A 13,553-nucleotide genomic window follows, 5' to 3' on the forward strand; every position below is an offset into this window, starting at 1 on the left:
CAGGAGCTTCCTCCAGGTCTCCCACGTGGGTGCAGGGGCCCAGGTACTTGGGCCATTTTCTGCTGCTTTCCCAGGTGCATTAGCAAAGAGCTGGACTGGAAGTGGAGCAGCCGGGACTCAACCCAATGGCGATATGGATATGATGCTGGCATCGCAGGCAGCTTTGCCCGGTGCACCGCAGCACTGGCCCCTTGACTGTGGCTTTCGCCCCAGCCTGTCGTGAACCTCTGGGGAGGGAAGCAGCAGCCATGAGCTCTGCCTGTCTCTCCCCATCAAAGAACAGGCAATGAGGATCCCTCCCGCGTGGCATCCGCCCACAGCTCTGGATAGAAGCAGCAGGCACCCCTGACCGCTCGCTGCACAAAGCATGCCTGCAACTTCTTCCAATCTGCGGGTCCCTGGACCGCAGGTGCCATCTGGCGTTGTCCCTGGGACTGCAGCCCGGGTGACTGTCCTGGGCAGGAGCACCGTCTGGGCACACAGCGGCCGACTCCGCACACGGGCACTGAGCACGACGTGAGTGGGCCTCACCGTTAGCGCGTGCCTCCGGTTCTCAGCTGCCCCGTCGGGCTCAGTGAGTGGGGGGCTGTCCCGTGTTTCTGCAGGCGTTGGGCAGCTCACTGTAGCACCTGAACCCTGTTGTCACGGCCGCGGGGGTCCCCAGACCCCCAGGGTCCCTCGGGTAGCGTCGCCCCCATCTGCCCTGAGGTGCCCTGATGGTACCGCGGACTGACAGGCCGGCCCGGGGAAGACCGCCCCTCCCGTCCGGCAGCACCTGCGGGGTCACCCCATGACGGGGTCAGGCCACCCCAGCACAGCGGGGCGGGGCGCTGCAGGACGGCCTGGAGAGGGAAGGCGCCACGTTAGCAACGGACACAGGAAATGACTAGGATGGCAAACTCATGGTCCTGTGTATTGCACCAGGGCAGAAAACGGGGGTTGCAAACATGCCGCGGCGACGAACACCGGGCGGAAGGCAGGCGCAGCGCCACCCATTCTCCAAGCCCGCGCCTTGTCGCTGATGGGTGACAACGCGTCCCCACGGCCACGGAACAGCCGCTCAGGTCCAGGGACAGCAACCGGGGAGCGCGTGGACAGCAAAGCCTCCTCTGCGGGCAGCCAGGCGAGGGCACCACGCCCCGCAGCCTCCTCCGTCACGCACCCACCTGTGAGCGGGGTCGCCACGCCCCGCAGCCTCCTCCGTCACACACCCACCTGTGACCCAAGAACGCCAGCCCAGGCTCTCCGCGACCGTCCAGGCTCAGGTGGACATGGAGTGGACGCGGAGCGCAGAAGAGCTCTGGGGGAGCACTTGGCTCGGGGTCGAGTCCCGGCCACTCCACTTCCAGGCCCGCTCTCGCTAAAGGCCCCGCGTCCGGCCCCGCACCCGCGCTGGCGTCGGGCGCAGCTCTGGGCTCCCGGGGCATGGCCATCGGGGGAGCTGCCCGGTGGACGGACGCTCTCTCTCCTCTCCCCTCTGTAACTCTGCTGATGAAATAAACCAGCCTTAAAAGAAGAGCGCTCGGGGACACCGGGCATGGCTGCGCGGGGCACTGCCGTGGAAAAGCAACGGAGTGCGGGAATGACGACGGGGAGGGCAGTGACGTCAGAGGACGGGCGCAAGGCGGGCCGCACGTTTCGGACGCTCAGCCCTGCGGGCTGGGCAGAGCGCGAGCGGCGGCTGTCGGCGAACACCTAAACAGGTGCTCCCCGCCCCGGAGCCCCGCGTCCCCACGCGAGCAGCTCGCACACTCAGCAGACCCCTGCCCAACGAGGCCACGGAAGGGCGAGGACGTTCGCCTGGGGGACCCCGCCGACGCCCGAGCTCGGCGTGGCGCGCCCGCGACGTCCCGCAGCCGCAAAGGCTCGGCTCGCTCCCCGCAGCGGCGGACGGCGGCGAGCACCGCGTCCTGAACGCACACCTGCGACGGCTACGAAGGGCTGCACCGTGCGTGTTCCCGACGCCCACAGCCAGGCCTGCGGGGACGCGGCCCTGGGCCCTGCAGGGCGGCGGAGCGCGCGGCGGGAGCCGCTCAGGCGACATCCGCGCCCTGAGGCGGTGACCGGCGGAGGCGTGGCTCTCGGCTGAACAGGGCAGGTCGAGTGGGAGGAGCCGAGGGCGTGGCTTTTGGTGGGCGTGGCTACATGCCGGCAGGGGCCGATCGACATTGGGCGGGGCAGAGCAGAGGGGCGTGGCTGTAGGCCGTCCGGGCTGCTTTGGGTGGGGCCTGGGCGTGGCTCTACGCCGGCGGGGGCCGCTCGGGTGGGCGGGGCAGGGCCGATGGGCGGGGCCCCGCGGGAGGGCGCGGCCCGAGCGGAGGTTGGGTGGGGAGCGGGCGGCTTGGCGCAGCGGGACCCCCTTTAGGGGTGCTTGGCCTCCGTCCCTGCGCTGCTCTGGCGCCAGTGGTCGGCGGCGGGAGTGTCCTGCCCAGGACCCTAAAGCCAGGGCCACGAACGCCGGTTGGGCGAGCCCGGCCCGGCCCGAGGCTGGTGCCCGGGCCTAGTGGCTGGGTCTTCGCTCACGGTCAGGGAAGGAAAGGGGTCCCTGCTCGAGGGTGCGGCTGGTGGCCCGCGGCTTGGCAGGGTGTCCAGGCAGCAGGTCAGCCGAGCCTGGGCCCCTTCTCGATGGAGGCCCTTCCCCTTTTCCAACGCGCCCCTATCCACATTACTCCCGCCAGCCTGCTGCTCTACGTCCTCGGTCCGTCTGCATGTGCGTGACGTGGGGCCCTGGCGATCAGTTCCGGTCTCCTCGGGGAAGTCGTGCGGGTTAAGCGCCCGGGGCGGGGGCCCTGGCTCCGGCTGGGCCGTGTGGCCATCCGGGGAGTGACCCAGCGGATGCAAGATCCACCCCTGTCCTGCCTCGGCCCCGTCCCTCTGCCTGCACCTAAGTAAACCTTCAAAGCTGGGGCAGTCACGCCTGCCCGGACTGAGCCCGGTCAGCGGGCAGGGCCGGGCGCCCGGGCTGCATTTCCTCAGGGGCCGCGGGGCGCCCGAGCCGGCGCGGCTGTGGCTGAGGACACCGGCGGCCCGGACAGCCGGGAAGGCAGGGACGCCGAGCGGAGGTGCGGGCTCGGTCAGCCCCGTGACTCAAGTCGGCAAAGCCACACACAACCCCCCACGACGCGGCCAGTGTAGACCGTCGCGCGCCGAAACCTCGGGGCGTTCCCGGCGTGCCGCGCGCGCCCCGAGCGGGACTCCCGGTCCCAGCATGCCGTGCGCGGCGCCGGCGCACTGAGCCCCGCGCGGCGCCCCCTGGCGGCGGGCCGGCGCCAGCGCGGGGGCGGAGCCGGAGGCGGGGGGTTGCGCTTGGTGACGGGAGGACGCGCGGTCGCCGCGCACTGGGCCGGCGGCGGCGGCGGCGGCGGACACGGGCGGCGCGAGCTGTTGGCGGCGGCGGCGGCGGCCGAGGACCGCGCGGGCAGTTCACGCGAGGGGCGCGGTGCGCGGGCCGGAATGAAAGGCTGTGGCGGCGCAGCCCGCGCGCAGCCGGCCGGTGAGTGCGCGGGCGGTGGGCGGCGCGGGCCAGGAAGATGGCGGAGAGGCCGGCGCTGCGGCCCCGGCCCGGCCTCAGCGAGGGCCCCCGGCCCGGGCGCGAGAGAACCCGGGCCCGCCGAGGCCGAGGGTGCGGGGCGGGGCGGGGGCCGAAGCCGTAGGGGGCAGGGCGCGGGCCGAGGGGCCGGACTGGGGTGCGTGTGAGCGCTCGGTGTCCCCTCCTGAGGCGGCCGGGGGCGCGGTCCGGTCGCGGGGGCAGCGGGTGGGGCCGGCGCGGGCGACCTGAAGGGCGACCGGGGCGGGGCGGGCCGAGCGGGCGCCGGGCGCGCACTGCCCACCCGGGCGGGGCTCCGAGGGGCGTCTCTGGGCCCGGCTGCCCGCCGTGGGCCCTGCGGCAGGCGCGGGCTGGGGGCCCTGGCGCCGGGCGCCCCGGAGGGGTCCGCAGCGGCCGCGGCGAGGCACGTGCGTCGGAGGCCCGGGGCGCCTTTGCTGTGGCGCGCGCAGCCGGCGCGGGGCGCGGCAGCTGTGGGTGTGTTCGCGCGGCTCCCGCAGCAGCTGCGGTGCGCGCTGCGCAGCCTTCGGCGGCAGAAATGCGGGAGGCCCCTCCCCCTGGGCGGCGTGCGGGCCCCGCCGAGCCTCCGGTGACCTCTGCAGAGAACCCACAGTTGCAGGCTTCGCGTTCCTCCCCCGGCGCAGACAATGCCGACATTTGTCTTTTGGAAGCGGGGGCGGGGGCTGAACGCCGCGTCCCGGGCGCCGCCGGTAAACAGCAGGTGGTTCCCGCGAGCGCAAGGTGTGCGGCCGGGCGGCGGTGTGGCAGCAGGTGCCCAGCGCCTACGCCGGGCGGGGGACGCCTGCCGCCGAGGCGTGACTCCTGTTCGCTGGCTTTGCGGTCCTGGGCGAGGTCCCTGCCTTTGGTTCCTCATCCGCGAAATGGGAACCCTCGTGATGTCGGTCCCAGAGGTGTTGCGGGACTCGCGACCTGTAGAGGGTTGTGCTTTAGAAAGTTAGGAATGGCTACTGCCGCCAAGGCCGGCCGGCCGGCCAGGGTGCGGGGGGGGGGGGGGGGGGGGGCTCGCTGGCTCCATCCCGGTGCCGAGCGAACCCGAACCTTGCGGCTCTGCACTCAGACCTGTGGGAGGGACAGATCTGGACGGAACTGAAGAGTGCGGCGTGTGTGACCTGTTCTGGGGAGCGCTCCCGGGGCCTGAGGGACCGGCGTCCTGGGTCAGGGAGCTGTGAACGGAGAAATGAAGCTTGGAGCAGTTCCTCGACATTGCCCCGTGTGCAGTGAGCCGCCCAGGCCGCGGGCTTCGCGGTGCTGTCCTGTGTCACTCAGGACACGGCCGGCAGGGAGGGAGAACTCGGATTAGGCTGTGGCACCTGCCCAGCTACACTGCGGGAAGCGAACAGACTTGACTTGCTCCAGAACCGAGCGGGAAACCTCCTCGGGTCTGGCCCCCTCTTGTGCAAGGCTTGCCACGTGGAGACGTGGCGTGTCCTTGAACAGCTCAGTCACAGCTCAGCACACGTGGCCTGCTGACTCCGTGGTGCTACCAGAAGCAGGTTTTCCTGAAGTACGTTCTGTTTTTTTTTTTTTTAAAGATTTATTTTATTTATTTGAAAGAGTTACAGAGAGGTAGAAACAGATGTCTTCCATCTGCCGGTTCACTCCCCAAATGGCTGCAACGCCCAGAGCTGAGCCGATCTGAAACCAAGAGCCAGGAGCTTCTTCCAGGTCTCTCACGTGGGTGCAGGGGCCCGGGCTCATGAGCAGGGAGCTGGATCAGAAGTGGAACAGCCAGGACTCGAACCAGCACCCACATGGGGTGCTGGCAGTGCAGGCGGCGGCTTCCCCACAGCAGATGGCCTCGCTTCAGCAGCCTGTCCACTGACTGTGGCCGTGGGCTGTGGGTCTCGTGTGTCCCTCTAGTGTTGTGGACATTCTGTAAGGAGCCCAGAAGGCATGCTCTTGCCCCTGTGGTTCTCTGAGCTCCCCGACCCTGGCTCGGCCTTGGCCTCAGGGAGGAGGCAGGTCAGCCCTGCGGAGTTGCCGGTACAGGGGGTGATCGACCCTGCGGGCCGGACTCCCCATCTACTGATTTCCTCCACATTGGTTGTTTCCAGCTACCCAGGGCCTCTCCTCCCTGGCTTGCATGCTTTCTTTTTATTTATTTGAAAGTCTGAGTTATACACACACACAGAGGAGAGGCAGAGAGAGAGAGAGGTCTTCTATCCACTGGTTCACTCCTCAGATGTCTGCAGCAGCCGGAGCTGTGCTGATCTGGAGCCAGGGGCTTTTTCCAGGTCCCTCACACAGGTGCAGGGGCCCAAGGGCTTGGGCCATCTTCTACTGCCTTCCCAGGCCATAGCAGAGAGCTGGATCAGAAGTGGAGCAGCTGGGACATGAACCAGCGCCCATATGGGATGCTGCAGGCAGCAGCTCCACCTGCTACTCCACAGTGCCAGCCTCCTGGCTTTCTTGAGTGCAGGTTTTTTTTTTTTTTTTCTTCCGTTCTCAAAGGGAGAACATTCTCTTCTATTTCTGCTTCCTTAAAGGCTTTGATGTTTATGAGCTGATAACGTGGCCGCACGGTTCAGAACAGAGGGTGCGGGGCAGGGCCCGCCCCTCAGGCCTCTCCCTGGGAGCCTGGCTTCCCTGGTACCCTCTGGGAGAGCCGCGTTGTAACCAGGCAGGCAGGCTTGCGCTGTGCCTTCCTGGCCTCCGCCTTTGGAAGTTTCTGAACCTTGCCTTTTCGGCCATGTTTGTGAGGCCCTTCGGTACGGCACACTTCCTGGTGATTCTGTGCCGTGGCTTCCTTGTCTGGCCCCAAATGGGGGATGAAGTTTGTCCGGCCGGCCCCCCGGGTGGCTGCTGCGCCGGGGGCCTCAGGAGCCGTGTCCTGGGTGCCTGTGGGAGCCGCCTGGGAACAGCACCTCTGCCGAGTCAGGTTTCGCTGCTGACTGCACTTGCTTTCTTCGTCTGTTTCTCCACATCCCCCGTCTGTACTGCAGACAGCACGGTTGGCGGATGAAAGGGCATTCCCAGCGGGAATCGGCTGCCTTTTGTATGTTCTCCTGGTGAAGACTGGCCGGGGAAACACGCCGCACAGAGGCCTGTCCACGCGTGTTCGCAGCGCGCAGTGACTGAGGGTGACAGCACCAGGTGTCCATCAGTGGTGAACGTGCTGTGGCCATAACGGAATACTGTTTGGCAATAAAATAAGTAAGTTGAGGGGCCAGCGCTGTGGCGTAGCAGGTAAAGCCACCGCCTGAGTGCCAGCATCCCATGTGGGTGCCGGTTTGAGTCCCGGCTGCTCCACTTCTGAACCAGCTCCCTGCTTGGCCTGGGAAAGCAGTGGAAGATGCTCAAGTCCTTGGGCCCCTGCACCTGCTCCTGGCCCCTGGCTTTGGGTCAGCACAGCTCCAGCCACTGTAGCCACCTGGGGAGTGAACCAGCGGATGGAAGACCCCTCCCTCCCTCCCTCCCTCCCTCCCTCTCTCCCTCTCTCTCTCTCTGCCTTTCCTTCTGTCTGTAACTCTGACTTTCCAAAAAAAAAAAAAAAAAAAAGCTGAGACGGGGGTTTAGCCTAACAGTTCGACGCCCTCGTCCCACGTGGGAGTGCCTGGATTTCCCTTCGCGCTCCAGCTCCTGAGTCCAGCTTCCCGCAATGCAGACGCTGGGAGGCAGCGGCGAGGGCGCAGATGATTCGCTCCTGCCACCCCTGTGGGCGACCACGGCTGCATTCTGAGCTCCTGGCTCCAGCTTTGGCCCATCCCCAGTCATTGCAGGCATTTGATTTGGGGAGCTCGTTCCCCCCTCCCCCACCCTGTCTGTCGCACTGCCTCAAATAAAAACAAAACGAAAGAAGTTACTGATTTATGCTAAAATGTGAGTGACCTTGAAAATATTACAGTGAGTAAGAGTAGCCAGGAACACACTGCACAGTTGGGTTATATGAAGCGTCCAGAACAGGACCTGCATGGAGAGAAGCACATTTGTGGTTTCCCAGGGCTGGGGGGTGACAGCTAAGAGGTATGGGAATGAAAATGCCCTGAAATTCACTGTGATGAATATTGCACATATCTGTGAGTATGCTAAAACTATTAAAATTTTATGTATTTTTTTAAAGAATGTGTTTATTTGAGAGGCAGTGAGAGAGCTCACATCCTCTGGTTTACTCCCAATACTCATGGCAGCCAGGGCTCAGAGACCTGGGGCTCAGAGGCCACAGGGGAGCCAGGAACTTACTCCAGGTCTCCCACAAGGGCGGCAGGGTCCAGGTACTTGAGCCATCACCACTGCCTCCCAGGGTTCCCATAGCAGGAAGCTGGAGTCGGGAGTGGAGCTGGGACCTGAGCCAGGCACTGGGAAAGGACAGGGTGCTGTGCCAAACTGCTGTCTCCGGCACAGCCCACCGCGTGCAGGCTGGGCTCAGACGAGGAGCGCCATGTGCACAGGAGAGCGGCCGCAGCACCGGGCGCGGACAGGAGCCTCCGTCCGCCCCTCTCTGTCCTGTGCCGTGCTCCTTCCACCTTTTCCGCCTTCCCAGTGGAGGCCTCAGCGGGGACAGGGACTGGCTTTCCTTGTGGCGGGGCTGTGGGCAGTGTCTCTCGTCCCCGGGCCTGCTGCCGGGGTTTCTCGGCAGTCAGGCAGCCCACAGTCTCAGGTCCCCGATGTGCTGGGCTGCGTGCTGACAGGGCGCATTGGCAGCTTGGACAGAGCTAGATGATAACCCCGGTGGTGTTGGACTCTGATTCGTTTGCTATGAAAATTCCTGTTGCTTCTGAAAAGTGGCCTCTGGCTCCTAGAAACTGGGTGGGGATAACGCCGCAGGCCCAGAGGCCCTGGCGTGGGGCTGTCACAGGAAGTGCAGGAACCACAGGATGTGTCGGGAACAGGCCGCCCGGGTCCAGGAAAGGCACAGCTCCTGCATGGAGCTCTTGGGGGCAGATCCCGCCTCCATTGGTTTGGCTCTGCCTGGTTCTGTGTGTGCTGGACCCAGACACCTCATCCCACTCCCAGTCCCCTGTCATCCGCCATGGGCCAGCCACCTGCCCATCAAGCGCCCTGGAGATGGAGACAGGCCAGACCTGTGGAGGTGGCCGCGGAGTGGATGTGCCGTGCTGATGCCCTGTGGTGCAGTGGTGGCAGTGTGCCTGGGGTCCTAGGCAGACTCTTAGGGATCAGGGAGGTGTGGTGCTGGCAGTTGGGCCTGGAGGGCTGCTGCCCAGGCCCCAGATGAGTGCACCTCGGGAGGAAGGGGCAGCGTGAGGCAGGACCCAGATAGCGTGTGTCCTGGAGCTGGGAGGGCAGTGTGCTGCCTGCAACATGAAGAACGTGGCCTGTCTCTCCAGCGAGAGGCGTTTCGCAGCTGAAAGTCCCACCTGTGACTCCGGACACAGGTGAGAAGAGAGGTGGGGCCGGCGCTGTGGCCTAGCAGGTAGAGGTGTTGGTTCAAGTCCCGGCCACTCCACTTCTGACCTGGCTCCCTGCTAATGGCCTAGGAAAGCAGCAGAGGATGGCTCAAGTGCTTAGGTCCCTGCCCCCATGGGAGAGACCCAGATGAAGCTCTTGGCTTCCATCTGGCCCAGCCCTGGCTTTCTGGCCCCCTGGGCAGTGAACTGGCAGATGGAAGATTCTCCACTACTCTCTTTTTCAAATAAGTAGGGTAACTTCTGAAAAACAAAAGAGAAAGGTGTTTTGCAGCTTCCTGGCTCCAGCTTTTTCTGTTCACTTGCTTTTCAGAAAACCCCAGAACTTACACGAAGAACCCATTGATGCCTTCTGGTGTACTTTAAGCGCTAAATCGTTTGCAGACTCCAGGCTGGCTGCCTGGTGCCCACCCTGGTAACTGGAGGGGCAGAGGCTCCAGCAGTGTCCATCAGAGCCTCAAGTGCAGCCGCAGACGAGCTGGGCCCTGACAGGCGCAAGTCACTCGGCAGGGGCATCATTTCACGGCTCTGAAGCACACAGGCTGCCGTGAGCTCGCCTGGCACTGGGAGCCGGTGGCGACACCGCAGTCCCTCCTGGGAGCCTGGGAGGAGGGTGCACCTTGGAACTGCCTTTCCCGACTGTTCCATGGTCTCTGCGGGAGTGCCAGTGCTGGGGGCTGGCAGTGCAGGGTGAGACCCCTGCCTCTTAGACCTGAGTCTGGTGTGTGCTCTGAAGGACCGGCACCAGGCTGGGAGCAAGCAGCCCAGGGCCTGGGGAGACAAGCTCACAGGGCAGCCCTGGGGCAGCTGGAGGGCAGAGCTTCAGGGACACAGGAGAGTGGGCAGGGAGGCAGCCAGGCTGGGCCGAGGGCTGACCTGAGACACTGTGCTTCTGAAGCATCGCCCAGGCCTCTGTGTCGTGACCTGGCCAGGAGATGAGAAGTGCGGACACAGTTCCCTTGGAGCAGGGGGTGGCCCTGGGGCTCCGTGGGCTGGATGTAGAGAGAGATGGGCGGGGCGGGGCGGGGGCGTCGCGAGCCACTGGCACAGGCACCCGGTCTCAGGTGCTGAGACTGCTCCCCAGGACTCCATGCCCTGTTTTCTTTTTGTCCGACATCTGGCAAGGCTGAGGTGGTCTCTGTTGTGCTCTGCACCTTGCCCTGCCGCCGAGGACATCAAGAAGACAGGCGCCAGCAAGTCACCAAGGAAAACAAGGATGGGGCCGGCACTGTGGAGCAGTGGGTTAAAGCCCCAGCCTGCAGTACCGGCATCCCATTCCAGTCCCGGCTGCTCCACTTCCAGTCCAGCTCTCTGCTGTGGCCTGGGAAAGCAGTGGAAGGTGGCCCAAGTCCTTGGGCTCCTGCACCCGTGTGGGAGACCCGGAAGAATCTCCTGGCTTTGGATCCAGCTGTTGCAGCCATTTGGGGAGTGACCCAGTGGATGGAAGACCCCTCTCTGTCTACCTTTCTCTGTAACTCTGTCACATAAATTAAAAAATATATATATACATATTACATATATATATATATTTATCACAAGACAGAGCTGGCACCGTGGCACAGGTGGACTGAGCCTTTGCCTGTGGCACCTGCATCCCATGTGGGTACTGGTTCAAGTCTTGGCTGCTTCACGTCTGATCCAACTCTCTGCTGTGACCTGGGAAAGCAGCAGAAGGCCCAAGTCCTTGGGCCCCTGCACCCGCATGGGAGACCCAAAGAAGCTTCTGGCTCCTGGCGTCAAAGCGGCGCAGCTCCAGCCATTGCAACTGTTTAGGGAGTGAACCAGCAGATGGAAGACCTCTGTCGTAACTCTACCTCTCAAATAAGTAAATTTTAAAAAATACTTAAGAAAGAAAGAAAGATAAAGACCCCGTGCACAGCTCTGGAGGCCAACAGAAGATGTGTGGGCAGAGTGTGGGACAAGCTGTGTAACCTGGTTCTGTCTGACAAGCCGCCGCCGACACTCATGGCTCCTGACTCTGGCTGTGGCCCCGGAGCGGCTGGAGCTGTGGGGCCCAGGCCAGGGCCGCCTTCCAGAGCTCCTGAGTAAAGGATTTCTCAAACTGGTTTCAAAGCACAGAGCCCAACTAACTCACACCAGAGACAGCAAGGGTGGAGATGCCGTAGCTACTGGTGACCCTGCCTGACCAGGTCTAGTGAATTGTACATTTGGAAAAATAAAATTTTATCAAATAAAATCAAAAATAAAAGCCCTGGTTTGTTGGTCCATTCTTCCATGCAGACACCTGGGTCGTTTTTAAGCAACAACAGTTGCTTATGTGTGTGCAAGCCTTTTTTTTTTTTTTTTTTTTTACAGGCAGAGTGGACAGAGACAGAGAGAAAGGTCTTCCTTTTGCCGTTGGTTCACTTTCCAATGGCCGCCTTGGCTGGTGCGCTGCGGCCAGCGCACCGCACTGATCCGAAAGCAGGAGCCAGGTGCTTCTCCTGGTCTCCCATGCAGATGCAGGGCCCAAGGACTTGGGCCGTCCTCCACTGCACTCCCGGGCCACAGCAGAGAGCTGGCCTGGAAGAGGGGCAACCGGGACAGAATCCGGCACCCTGACCGGGACTAGAACCCAGTGTGCCGGCACCACAGGTGGAGGATTAGCCTAGTGAGCCGCGGCGCCGGCCCTGCAAGCCTTTTTTTTAAGATTTATTTTTTGGGGGCTGGTGCTGTGGCATAGCGGGTTAAGCCACCGCCTGCAGTCAGCATCCCATATGGCCACCTGTTCAAGTCCTGACTGCTCCACTTCCAGTCTGACTCCCTGCTAATGTGCCTGGGAAAGCAGCTGAAGATAGTCCAAGTATTTGGGGCTCTGAACCCTCATGGGAGACCCAGAAGAAGCTCCTGGGTCCTGGCTCTGGATCAGCCCAGTCCTAGCCATTGCAGCCATTTGGGGAGTGAACCAGCCCATGGAAGAGCTCTCTTTCCACCTCTGCCTCTCTCTAACTCTGCCTTTAAAATAATTAAATAAATCTTAAAGAAAAAAAAGACACTGCTTGGATGCCTGCATCCCATAAACAACAACAAAATTTCTGTATTTCTTGTTTGTTTGAAAGGAAAAGAGAGACATCTGTCTGCTTCCGTTCACTCCCCAAATAGCCACAGCCGTGTCAGGCTGAAGCCAGGAGCCAGGAACTGCATCTGGGTCTCCCCTCGGGGTCAGGGTCCCCAGTTCCTGGGCCTTCACCTGCTGCTGGCCAGCAGCTGGAATGAGAATGGAGCCAGGACTCAGCCCAGGCTCTGGTGGGGGGCGTGGAGAGTGGAGCTGCCCAGCCTGCGGCCTGCCTCCCGGAGCTGGTTTTGCCTCAAGTGCATCCCCCTCTTGTCACAAAAGTGGCCTTTGGTTTTGCTCATCTCTCCCCCTGGGCGGGGTTGTGGGGTTCGTGTCTGTGTCTCTGTTTTTTGTTTTGTTTTGTTTTGACAGGCAGAGTGGATAGTGAGAGAGAGAGAGACAGAGAGAAAGGTCTTCCTTTTTGCCATTGGTTCACCCTCCAATGGCCGCTGCGGCCAGCGCATTGCGCTGATCCGAAGCCAGGAGCCTTGGTCTCCCATGCAGGTGCAGGGCCCAAGCACTTGGGCCATCCTCCACTGCCTTCCCAGGCCACAGCAGAGAGCTGGCCTGGAAGAGGGGCAACCGGGATAGAATCTGGTATGCCAGCGCCGCAAGGTGGAAGATTAGCCTGTTAAGCCACGGCGCCGGCCATGTGTCTGTTTTGTTGAGTCCTCCCCCACTTTTATTGTCTCCCTTTTTACTTAGTTGAGTTTGCAGTGTTCACACGTTCTTTTTTTTAAGATTTTGTGTATTTGAGAGGTTACAGACAGTGAGCGGGAGAGACAGAGAGAAAGGTCTTCCTTCCACTGGTTCAGTCCCTACATGGCGTCAACAGCCAGAGCTGCACCGATCCAGAGCCAGGAGCTTCCTCCAGGTCTCCACGTGGGTGCAGGGCCCAAGCACTTGGGCCATTTTCCACTGCTTTCCCAGGCCACAGCAGACTCCAGGAATGAAGTGCACACCCCCTCTGGGAGTGCCTGGGTTTGAGCCCTGGATCTTCTCCCGATTCCACATCCCAGCTGATGCACACCCTGGGAGGCAGTGATGCCTCGAGTGGTCGGGTCCCTGCCACCCACCTGGGGGACCCAGATGGAGTTGCTGGCTCCTGGCTTTGGCCTGGCCCAGGCCCAGCTGTTGGAAGCATTTGGGGAGTAAACAGATAGGAGAGGTCTCTCTCAAATAAATGATTTCAAAATATGAAATTTTACCTTGACATAGTGCTTGTGCTGCAAGCTACAAGTGTTGTCCCATGATAAACACAGCTGCCACCTAGTGATCATTTAGTTTCCCGGTGGCTGGTAGTCCCCGAGCTGCATTTGTGTGGCTTCTTTTAAAAGATGTATTTATGTATTTGAAAGTTACAGTTAGAGGTCTTCCATCCGCTGGTTCATTCCCTAGTTGGCCTCAATGGCACAGCTCCGATCCAAAGCAAGGAGCTTCCTCCAGGTCCCCCAAGTGGGTGCAGGGGCCCAAGGACCTGGGCCATCTTCTGCTCTCCCAGGGCACAGCAGAGAGCTGGATCGGAAGTGGTGCAGCCGAGTCTCGAACCGGTGCCCATATGGGATGCCGG

The 13,553-nt window shown here is 62.4% G+C and overlaps 1 protein-coding gene across 2 annotated transcripts in view; it reads left to right on the forward strand.

Annotated features, from left to right (window-relative positions):
- The first annotated feature begins 3,447 nt into the window (after positions 1-3,447).
- ARHGAP39 (Rho GTPase activating protein 39) overlaps positions 3,448-13,553 on the forward strand; it is a 75,865-nt gene continuing 65,759 nt past the window's right edge. Inside the window, exon 1 of one of the 2 annotated variants that reach the window (XM_062187829.1) lies at positions 3,448-3,493. The gene's annotated coding sequence lies outside the window, so the exon portion shown is untranslated. The remainder of the gene's footprint in view (positions 3,494-13,553) is intronic. The other variant, XM_062187828.1, reaches the window with a different exon arrangement.

The sequence above is a fragment of the Lepus europaeus genome, chromosome 4, assembly GCF_033115175.1.
Source record: "Lepus europaeus isolate LE1 chromosome 4, mLepTim1.pri, whole genome shotgun sequence".
Classification (NCBI taxonomy): Eukaryota; Metazoa; Chordata; class Mammalia; order Lagomorpha; family Leporidae; genus Lepus; species Lepus europaeus.